Source organism: Oryx dammah, unplaced genomic scaffold (genome assembly GCF_014754425.2).
Source record: "Oryx dammah isolate SB20612 unplaced genomic scaffold, SCBI_Odam_1.1 HiC_scaffold_5, whole genome shotgun sequence".
In the NCBI taxonomy this organism is placed as follows: domain Eukaryota; kingdom Metazoa; phylum Chordata; class Mammalia; order Artiodactyla; family Bovidae; genus Oryx; species Oryx dammah.
In genome coordinates, this window is record NW_024070189.1 from 82,987,454 (window position 1) to 82,999,543 (window position 12,090).

A 12,090-nucleotide genomic window follows, 5' to 3' on the forward strand; every position below is an offset into this window, starting at 1 on the left:
TGTGTTTGGTGTATATAGGACATAGGGATACACACTATGTGTAAGTACCAAGATATTCGCCTTAAAAAAATAGATTACAAAACTTCAGTGATGGTTTAAGGCTGGGTGTAGTGAGGGCCTGGTGTGCAGTTCTGAGAGCTGCTCTTGAGGGCTCATCCTAGAGAGAGGGCTGTGTGCTCGCCAGAGGCATCCTGACAGCGTGGGGCCTTGAAGGAGAGAGGACTTGAGTGAATGAGGCATTTTAGACAGGGAAGTGTAAACACACGGCCTCAGGAATTTGTAAGCCACCTTTAAGCAATAGTGACTAAACCATTCCATAGGAGTAATGACTTAACATTTGAGAACTGTTTTATGACAACCACGTCTGGGACTATAGGACTAGATTCTACCTGCTCCCACAGAACTTATGTGCATTAAAAGGGCCCATCACATTATACTGCAATTATTTTATTATATAAACCCAATGTGGTTTGGGGCACCCAATTGAGAGTCAAGTAAAAATTGAGCCCCTGTTCCATGAGAAGGTATGAAATGAGAAAACTGTTCTTTCAGCCATTGTAGAGATTCTTCAGGGGTGTGGATGAAGACAGGACTTAAGTTTCTTCTAACATCATTTAGATCTGAATTCATATTTTCCTTTAAGAAGTTTAATTTAGAGATGACCTTGCCACACCACTCTACTATCTTTTTAGCATGAGGTCATCAGCCCAACCATGGATATCACTTCATATCTACTTCATTTCATACAGTATCACCAAACATTCAACTCTAAGTGGCTGACTTTTAAGGCTGAAAACTATGGAGGAAATTCCCATCTTAAAACTTTGAACTAAATATGCAACATGCTCGTTTGTTGTCATCTGTTTGTCCCACCACTGGAGCTTTCTCACCGTTCCTCCTTTGCTGAAGGTGCAGCCTCTGCCAGCTTGCGTCAGCACCTCCTTTTATTCTCCCCTTATCTCCCTCTTCTTCCTCATTGCTCCTCCTACCCCCAACTTCCTATTATCTTCTCAACAGTCATTATTATTAGTTTTTAACTTTCCTGTCTCATTCCCCACATTACTTGGTGCCCACGTTTTTCTCATCTCTCTCCTCCCACTCATTTCTCCTCACATGAAGACTGGATCACCATAGTGTTGAAGTACATGCTCTTTCAATATCCGCTCATCTCCTGTGTGTGTTCCTTGAACAGATAGGTGTGCAAAATCAGGCCATCAGTGCGGTGAGAAATGCTTGAGGCCTCTGCTTTCAAACTTTAGGAGCATAAGAATCACTGGCAGATACTGGCTTACCTCTAATTTTGATTTAGCGGGTGTGCAGTGGAGCCCAGGGCTGGGTAGTTTTTAGTACTGTGAACGTCCCCAATGGCTCAGTGGTAAAGAATCCGCCTGCAAAGCGGAGGATGCAGAAGATGCGAGTTTGATCCCTGGGTCAGTAAGGAGGAGGAGGAAATGGCACCCCACTCCAGTATTCTTGCCTGGAGAATCCCATGGACAGAGGAACCTGGTAGACTACAGTCCATAGGGTTGCAAAGAGTCGGGCATGACTGAGTACACACTGGCAGGCAGGCGTGCCGTGGGGCCCAGGGCTGTGCATTTTTAGTATACCTGCTGCCGAAGTGGGCACTGGGGATGGGTGTTTCTGACAGGGTCTTCTGACACAGGTGGTCTGTGGGTACACTAATAATCCTTGTTAGGGCTGTATTGCTCCAAAGGCGCAAATATTCTTTCCTTTTCTTTTCTCTTCATTTCTAATATTTAGTGACTTGGTCAGAGGGGGTCGGAGAGAATAGCTGGTCTGTGAGAACCCGTGCCTCTCCGTCTCTGCTTGGAGGGACAATGACTGTAACACAACGCTGTTCATGTGACAGCCGGAGAAAGGAGCCCATTGTTCAGGGCTTGGCTGATGCTCCATTCCTCTCTGGCCAGCCATCCAACTGAGCTTGGTAGCCCCAAGGAAACAGACACACTTGAATCAGAGAGACAAAGAAAGGAGGTCAAGGCCTTCCACAGTTAAAATACTTGCAGCAATGTGTCAGATGTAGGATTTGGGAAAGAAGAAAGTAATTTTGCGGAAGCATCATTAATCTGCTGGTTTGGGGGTATGAGACATGGCATTAAGATCATCTCGGGTGGCGCAGTGGTAAAGAATTTGCCTGCCAATGGAGGAGACACAGGAGATGCAGTTTTGATCCCTGCGTCGGGAAGATCCCCTGGAGAAGGAACTGGCGACCCACTCCAGTATTCTTGCCTGGGAAATCCCATGAACAGAGGAGCCTGGTGAGCTATACAGTCCATGGGGTCACAAAGAGTCTGACGTGACTGAGCAACTGGGTACATATGACATGGCACTAAAGGGCCACAAGTCTGTTAGAACCCCCCGCTGATATCTGGCCAAAGAAGAGTTGTTTCCTGCTATACCCATTGACTTCTCTTATGGAAAGATTTTATTATTGATTTTAAAAATGTGAGATGTGCCTCATATCTCACATGATATGAGGCTATCATATAGACAAAGGTACATTTCTGGGCTTCTTTTCCCCAGCTTCATCAAAGACAAGAATCTGCTGCTGCTGCTAAGTCGCTTCAGTCGTGTCCGACTCTGTGCGACCCCATAGACAGCGGCCCACCAGGCTCCCCCGTCCCTGGGATTCTCCAGGCAAGAACACTGGAGTGGGTTGCCATTTCCTTCTCTACTGCATGAAAGTGAAAAGTGAAAGGGAAGTCGCTCCCCTCTTCGCGACCCCATGGACTGCAGCCCACCAGGCTCCTCCGTCCATCAGATTTTCCAGGCAAGAGTACTGGAGTGGGGTGCCATTGCCTTCTCCACAAGAATCTGATCTGACCTACATAAGGCCTCTGATCTCAGAGAATGATTCTTTATTCTGTGGTATGATCACCATGTGAATAATGTCTTAAAAGTTTCTGTCCAAATCTAGATTCAGATGTTAGTTTAGAAGCTGAGAATCTTGTGAGATTCAAATACTGTTAAATGCATTAGAAAATTATTGATATGTTAGGACAGTTATGAGGTTGGGGGACTCCCCAGATGTTAGGTAGATACCATTTCTCACCCCCAACTTCCAGACTGGATTCTAGCACTGAAGGGAAAGGGTTGTAAACTTCCTGTAAAGATCTAATCCAGAGCCCGACAATTGGCTACATTCTTTGCATCAGAAAAAGATTCAAATTCAAGGTCAGAGCCTCAGGAAAGGTCACGGACTTTTCACACAGGATTGTTCTTTTAGCCTGATTTATGAAAAAGTATGCCATTCATTCAGCCTTTGCCTCTGGGTTTCTTTTAAAGGGAAACTCTGTCCCTTGTTCCTGTGGATATTTGTAGGTGGCTGTTTTTTTTTCCCCCCCAGTTAGGCAAAGAGTATAGCCTTGAGTGAGGTCAAATGGCAGAAGCCTTTCCTGGATGTGATGGGTTGTGGAGAGCCCATTTATGCAGTGTTCAGGCAGCTGCTGCTCAGTGGCTGTAGGAATCCTTTTGTGTCTGAGATAAGAGGTTTTCTGACTGGGAGTATCAGGCTAAAGGAGGCTGGTACCCAGGAGAAAGCAATACATGACTCGCTTGAGGTCACTTAGAGCTTCTTGTAACTGAGTCCATCACGGCACCTTGATTACAGACTATCATTGTGAGTCCATTAAAGGAGGAGAAGCAAGTGGATTGCAGAGAGGCAAGTGGTTTATTTATTCCTGTTTCCACTCCCCCACCCCCTTGCAGTTTGTTTATCCTTTACTAAGTGGGTATTTGGTTTTTACCAAGATAGAGATGCCTTTGAAGTGGAGAAGGGGAAGAGGAGACTGTTCTTTGCAGGTGGCAGAAGAATTGTATTCAGCACGCTTCTGATTAGCTAATTAATTCTCAATGCGTTGTCATTAGGCCTGTTAATTTGGCTCCATTCCTGTGATTTACAGAGGCTCGCCCCTCGGTACTGTGAGGGATGCGTACTGTGCTCTGCTTGAGGTTCTTTGTGGATGCTGCTGCTTGTGCTGAAAAAACACAGCAGTGATGGCTTGCCACATTATTGTACTCATGTCCCAAGGAGCACATTGGATGCTAAATGCACTTTTTAGGCACAGGGTGCTTGCTGGGACTTATTTTTTGTGTTAGGATTAAAGCTCTGGCCAAGGAGGGCTTCTGAAATGCTCATATTGTTCTGTTTAATGTTGTTCAGTCATTAAGTCATGTCTGACTTTTTGCAGCCCCGTGAACTGCAGCATGCCCGGCTTCCCTGTCCTTCACTATCTCTTGGAGTTAGATCAAACTCACTTCTGGTGTCATATCTTTTTGCCTTTTCATACTCTTGATGAGGTTCTCAAGGCAAGAATACCGAAGTGGTTTGCCATTCCCTTCTCCAGTGGACCCTGTTTTGTCAGAACTCTCCATCATGACCCTTGCAGCTTGGGTGGCCCTGCGTGGCATGGCTCATAGCTTCACTGAGTTACACAAGACTGTGATCCATGTGGTCATTTGGGATAGCTTTCTGTGGTTGTGTTTTTTTTCTGGAGGTGTGGGATTATAGTCCTTGCTTCTTCTGTCTGCCATCTGATGCATAAAGATAAGAGATTTTTGCAAGCTTCCTAATGGGAAAGACTGGCCGTGGGGAAAACTGGGTCTTGCTTTAGTGGGCACGGCCATGCTCATATGAAAAGTGAGTGTTAGTCACTCAGTTGTGTCTGACTCTTTGTGACCATGGAGCCCACCAGTCTCCTCTATCCATGGAATTCTTCAGACAAGAATATTGCAGTGCATTGCCATTCTCTTCTCCTGGATATCTTCCTGACCCAGGGATTGAACCTAGGTCTCCAGCATTGCAGGCAGATTCTTTACCCTCTGAGCCACCTGGAAAGCCCCTTGGGGGCAGGGTAAATGGATGTGTTCAGCTGATGAAAATGTATTGAGCTATTTAATTTTGATTTGTATACATTTGTGATACATATTTTATACTTCAGTAAAAAGTTTGAAAAACTTTTAAAGCATCATGTTTAATACAGAATTACAGCTGTAATAGTGATGGAAAACAATAAACCCAGAATCCCAACTGTCACAAAATTTGGGTCTTGGAGGGGCTAAGGAGGCCTGAACCTTTAAACATCCTTTAATTTGTCCTTACTTCCATAGCCAGAAGAGCTGTGTGTCAGAAAGCAACAGAACAGCACCATCATAGTTGATTGTTGTACTTTTCCAGGCAGCAAATCCAGTGCCTAAGAGGTCAGCAGCGTCAGCAGAGCCCCACTCTTCAAATCTAAAACAAAATCACCCTTCCAAGTTGATCAGCTAGCAAACCTTCCCATTCCTGCTTTCCACTCTTCTGTTCATTGTAATCTGTCAGGAGAAATCAGAGAGCAACTCTGGGGGATGGATGTTTTCCTGAATCTTCAGACGATATCTCTCCCAAAGTCTAATATTTAAATGCCTTCATTTATTTCTTTTATTTTTCTAACTGGGACATAGTAAGATGTTGGCTCACCCCTCTCACTTTTTTCAGCCATCACTTCCTGAGCTGCAGTGAGCTCCAGGAGCAATACCTGTGATGGTGGAATGGGCCTATGCCCTATAAGCAAAATGATGTTTCCAGCATGTGGGTGGCCTGTGGTCCTTTTTCTGTGTAGAAGACATTGTTCACCATCAATGTGGATTGTTCCATGTACCTATGGGAACATCCTAACTTGCTGTTACCACATACAACTGATAGACTCAGATGGAAAAAATAGTTGTTGTTTTTTTTTTCGTTCCTGAAGGAGATTTTGGAATTGTTGACTTTGAAATGGTTTTGGCACATCTGTGAGAGGTTTGAGTATCCATTCTGTACACTTCGTTTGGGCATTGGGCTTAAAGGTTCACTGTTGATTTTACACAAACTCGTTATTAAAGTCATGAACGAGGAGACAAGACGTTGATGGTCAGGGTCTACTCCTGGCTGACCTTGTCATTTACTGTATGAAATATGATAACCCTGGTGAGGGTCTGATCTCCAGCCCAAACCCTTGTGATCTTGGCAGGCTACTTATCTTCTCTAAGCCTCTTTTCAACCCCTGTGAAATGCTAACAGTATATACTTCAAAGGGTGTTACGTAGGTATGTAGTAAGCTCTCAATAAATCTTAGTTATTATTTAACACCAAATAATGTTAAAAATGTTTAAAATAGAGAAGAATAATTAACATGTCTAGGAATAAGGTTTGCTTATGACTTTATGAGAGAATTATGTATGATTATATTAATTATATATTATAATAACACTTGGGTTTCCCTGATGGCTCAGAGGTTAAAGCGTCTGCCTCCAATGCAGGAGACCCAGGTTCGATTCCTGGGTCAGGGGGATCCCCTGGAGAAGGAACTAACTATGATTATATTAATTAAATACAGAAGTTAGAAAATATAGCCTATGATATACTATGGTATAAACAATAAGGAATTCAAAATATTGTGGAATACAGCAACAATTACATTTGCTCATGAACCTGAATATTTTTTAATGATGACAGTATTTTACTAAGAGAAAAGTTATTTATCTCTACTACAGAACCAGGGGCTTTCCTGGTGGCTCAGACAGTAGAGAATCTGCCTGCAGTGCATGAGACCCAGGTTGGATTCCTGGATCCAGAAGATGACCTGGAGAAGGACGTGGCAACCCACTCCAGTATCTTGCCCAGAGAATCCCATGGACAGAGGAGCCTGGCGGGCTATAGTCCATGGGGTTGCAAAGAGTTGGATATGACTTAGCAACTAGCTCTTTTAGTCAATAAATTTGTTCTTTTCTGGTAAGATGTGAGCAGACTTGAGGGATTTAAACAAAAACATGTGGCAGCATTACTCACGAACCTAAAAGGTGAAAACAACCCAAATGCCCACTAACTGATGATTGGAGACTGGATACACAAATGTCATATCTCTGTACAATGGAATATTCACTTCAGTTCAGTTCAGTCGCTCAGTCGTGTCCGACTCTTTGCAACCCCATGAACTGCAGCACGCCAGGGCTCCCTGTCCACCACCAACTCTTGGAGTTCACCCAAACTCATGTCCATTGAGTCCATCCAATCATCTCATCCTCTGTCGTCCCCTTCTTCTCCTGCCCCCAATCCCTCCCAGCATCAGAGTCTTTTCCAGTGAGTCAACTCTTCGCATGAGGTGGCCAAAGTACTGGAGTTTCAGCTTTAGCATCAGTCCTTCCAAAGAACATTCAGGACTGCTCTCCTTTAGGATGGACTGGTTGGATATCCTTGTAGTCCAAGGGACTCTCAAGAGTCTTCTCCAACACCACAGATCAAAAGCATCAATTCTTTGGTGCTCAGCTTTCTTCACAGTCCAACTCTCACATCCATACATGACCACAGGAAAAACCATAGCCTTGACTAGATGGACCTTTGTTGGCAAAGTAGTATCTCTGCTTTTGAATATGTTATCTAGGTTGGTCATAACTTTCCTTCCAAGGAGTAAGCGTCTTTTAATTTCATGGCTGCAGTCACCATCTGCAGTGATTTTGGAGCCCCCCAAAATAAAGTCTGACACTGTTTCCACTGTTTCCCCATCTATTTCCCATGAAGTGATGGGACCAGATGCCATGATCTTTGTTTTCTGAATGTTGAGCTTTAAGCCAACTTTTTACTCTCCTCTTTCACTTTCATCAAGAGGCTTTTTAGTTCCTCTTCACTTTCTGCCAGAAGGGTGGTGTCATCTGCATATCTGAGGTTGTTGATATTTCTCCCGGCAATCTTGATTCCTGCTTGTGCTTCTTCCAGTCCAGCGTTTCTCATGATGTACTCTGCATAGAAGTTAAATAAGCAGGGTGACAATATACAGCCTTGATGTACTCCTTTTCCTATTTGGAACCAGTCTGTTGTTCCATGTCCAGTTCTAACTGTTGCTTCCTGACCTGCATACAGATTTCTCAAGAGGCAGGCCAGGTGGTCTGGTATTCCCATCTCTTTCAGAATTTCCCACAGTTTATTGTGATCCACACAGTTAAAGGCTTTGGCAGAGTCAATAAAGCAGAAATAGATGCTTTTCGGGAACTCTCTTGCTTTTTGATGATCCAGCGGATGTTGGCAATTTGATCTCTGGTTCCTCTGCCTTTTCTAAAACCAGCTTGAACATCTGGAAGTTCACGGTTCACATATTGCTGAAGCCTAGCTTGGAGAATTTTGAGCATTACTTTACTAGCATGTGAGATGAGTGAAATTGTGTGGTAGTTTGAGCATTCTTTGGCATTGGCTTTCTTTGGGATTGGAATGAAAACTGACCTTTTCCAGTCCTGTGGCCACTGCTGAGTTTTCCAAATTTGCTGGCATATTGGGTGCAGCACTTTCACAGCATCATCTTTCTGGATTTGAAAGAGCTCAACTGGAATTCCATCACCTCCACTAGCTTTGTTTGTAGTGATGCTTTCTAAGGCCCACTTGACTTCATATTCCAGGATGTCTGGCTCTAGGTGAGTGATCACACTACTGTGATTATCTGGGTCATGAAGACCTTTTCTGTACAGTTCTTCTGTGTATTCTTGCCACCTCTTCTTAATATCTTCTGCTTCTGTTAGGTCCATACCATTTCTGTCCTTTATCGAGCCCATCTTTGCATGATATGTTCCCTTGAGATCTCTAAATTTTCTTGAAGAGATCTCTAATCTTTCTCATTCTGTTGTTTTCCTCTATTTCTTTGCATTGATCGCTGAGGAAGGTTTTCTTATCTCTCCTTGCTATTCTTTGGAACTCTGCATTCAGATGCTTATATCTTTCCTTTCCTCCTTTGCTTTTTGCTTCTCTTCTTTTCATAGCTATTTGTAGGGCCTCCCCAGACAGCCATTTTGCTTTTTTGCATTTCTTTTCCATGGGGATGGTCTTGATCCCTGTCTCCTGTACAGTGTCACGAACCTCCATCCATAGTTCATCAGGCACTCTATCTATCAGATCTAGTCCCTTAAGTCTATTTCTCACTTCCACTGTATAATCATAAGGGATTTGATTTAGGTCATACCTGAATGGTCTAGTGGTTTTCCTCACTTTCTTCAATTTAAATCTGAATTTGGCAATAAGGAGTTCAGGAGCTGAGCCACAGTCAGCTCCCGGTCTTGTTTTTGCTGACTGTATAGAGCTTCTCCATCTTTGGCTGCAAATAATATAATCAATCTGATTTCAGTGTTGACCATCTGGTGATGTCCATGTGTAGAATCTTCTCTTGTGTTGTTGGAAGAGGGCATTTGCTCTGAGAAGTGCGTTCTCTTGGCAAAACTCTATTAGCCTTTCCCCTGCTTCATTCCCTATTCCAAGGCCAAATTTGCCTGTTACCCCAGGTGTTTCTTGACTTTCTACTTTTGCATTCCAGTCCCCTGGAAATGAAAAGGACACAATGAAAAGGACATCTTTTTTGGGTGTTAGTTCTAAAAGGTCTTGTAGGTCTTCATAGAACTGTTCAACTTCAGCTTTCAGCATTACTGGTTGGGTAATCCATAGACTTGGATTACAATGGAATATTATTCATCCCTAAAAAGGAATAAAGTATGATACATGTTAGGATATGGATGAATCTTGAAAATATAATGCTTGTGAAAGAAACCAGACCTGAAAGCTACATGCTGTATGATTTCATTTGTTAAGCACAGGCAAATCCATGGAGCTAAAAAGTGGATTAATGCTTACAAGAGGAATGAACAGTGATTGGCTCATACAGGATTTCTTTTTGGGGTGATGAAATGTTCTGGAAGTAGATGGGGTAATGGTGGTACAATGTGGTTAAATGATGAATTTTACATCATGTGGATTTTACTTCAATTATTTTTTTGGCCTTTATTAAAAAGAAATGAGCAAATGTTTTGCTTTTAGATGAGATGTATCTGTATCAGTCAGTCGATCTCTCTTCATGATGTGTCTGAACAGCCAAGTCTTTGCTGCATGTTGGAGAGGATATTCAACATGTCAAGGTCTGGTACCTGCCCTCAGCACACTGCTTGTCTGGGGACAGGAAAAATAGGGAAGGAGGTGATATGTTCTAAGTGAACCTGTCTTGGAAGAGGGAGAGATCACTGTGGATTTGTTGAGAAGGCTTCTTAGAAGAGATGGGACTTTGAAAGATAAGTGAGCATCCTGTAATGGAGAAGAGGGAGAGAGTAACTCAGCTGATAGAAATTCAGGGCTGGGTGAGAGTGGGTGAGGGCAGGAACAGGGGCAGGCAGAGATGGCCAGAGTGGCATGTCTGCTAATGGAGATATTAAGAAATAAAATTGCAGGAGGTTGGAGCCAAGTTGGGAAATCTTTGAAAACTACTTAAATTTACTAGACAGTGATTATTAAAGAGGGTTATCATTGCTGACAGGAGTAGAAAATGACATAAAAATGGGGAAGACGATAAAGAAACTAATATAGTAATTGCACTAAATCTAATACAATCTGTTATTTATTTATGTAATAAATATTCATGGACTACCTATTACATTCCATGCAATTTTCTATGCATTACCTAAGATAAGCAAGGTCTCTGCCTTCTTGCACTTAGATTCTAGTTATACATTTCAAATATTGATCACTGTGTCCAATGGACAGCTGTAGTTGAAAAGCTAAGGCACAGGTTGTGCTATAATGTGGTTTAAAGTGTGGGTTCTAGAACCAGACTACCTGGGTTTGAATTCTGGTCTGCTCTGTGTTTACTAGATGTATAACCATGAGCCAGTTACTCCAGACTTCAGTTTCTTTATCAATTAAGTAGGGAGAATATTAACTTTCTCAAAGAGCTATCATGAGGATTAATTGAGATGATAAATGGAAAAGACTTATGACTTATCTGGTATATAGTAAACACTCAGTAAATTTTACTTGATTGTATTGGATTGATTAATTTCTACTCAAGGATTTGTCTAGGTCACTACCATTTTTGATTCAGTGAGGCTATTGTGGAATCCTGGTGTGTTGTACCTCGGGTCTACACTCTCTTTCGTATGCTGTACTATTTTGGATATTGAGCTTGTTGAATCAGTAAGCATAGAAACTCTTCCTTCAGAATTCAGGAAAGCAGTAGAGTTCCTCCCTCTAACAAGCTACAGTTCTGATCTTGGCTTGGACAAAAGTTTCCAAATAATGTTCCTTCTGCAAACTGAATCACAAAGTCTTTTTGAACATCTTGGCCTGACAGATTCTGCCCTTTCAGTATTAAGAGTCTAGAGATAAGGAATGTGGTTGGTGCCTCAGACCTTATGGTATCGTCTCCCTCTGGAGATAGAGGCACACTCTGAGTTTAATTTCTTTATGTTACCTCATCACAAGTGCCCTGGCCACCTCAGCTCTCTGTGCCTCTGTGGCCCTTTCTGTGAATTAGGGTAAAATAGCCAGCCCTTGCCCCCTATCAGAAGGTACCTTCTTGGAATATTTCTGGAAGTAATCCTTGGAGCTTGTGGGAAAAGACTGTGTAAAGTTTGAGGGCCCTTCTGCTTTTAGCATAAATTAATTCTAGAATATAAATTTCCTGAGCACATGGGATATGTCTGGTTTGCCATGCCATCCCCAAATGGTCAGGCATAATGCCATGGACTTGGTTGTGTCTCCCCAAATTCATCTGTTGAAGTCCTGTCCCCTCAGTGTGACTATATATAGAGATGGGCCCTGTGAGGAGGTGATGAAGGTTAAATGAGGTCATAACGTGGGGCCCTAATCGTCTAGAGCTGGCGCCCTTACTAGACGAGGAGGAGACCCTGGAACTCTCTCTTTCCATCACGCAAGGACACAATGAGAAGGGGGCCATCTGCAAGTCAGGCAGAGAGTTCTCCACGAGCCTGAATTGGCCAGCACCTTGATCTTGGACTTCCAGAACTATGAGAAATAACTTTATGTTGTTAAGTCACCCAGTCTGTGGTATTTTGATATGGCAGCCTGAGCAAACCAAGACATGTAAACATTTTCTTTTTTCTTCCCATTCCCTCCCTTACTTTTTTCCTCCCTCTCTTCTTCTTGCCTTCCTTTCCTTCTTTCTTTCATAGAATAGGAACTCAAGCATTTGTGGGCTTGACTATTTTTGAGATTATTCAGAACTATGGGTATAGAAGAATAACATGAAGAAGAGAACCTGACCCACCATCCTATTGAATGGATAATCT

At 42.8% G+C, this 12,090-nt stretch overlaps 1 protein-coding gene and 1 non-coding gene across 2 annotated transcripts in view; both read left to right on the forward strand.

Moving 5' to 3' along the window:
- MEGF10 (multiple EGF like domains 10) overlaps nt 1–12,090 on the forward strand; it is a 185,636-nt gene that overhangs the window by 6,084 nt on the left and 167,462 nt on the right. The gene's annotated exons all lie outside the window — the stretch shown is intronic.
- On the forward strand, nt 6,259–6,331 carry TRNAW-CCA. The gene has a single exon. It is a non-coding gene; the product is annotated as a tRNA-Trp (tRNA).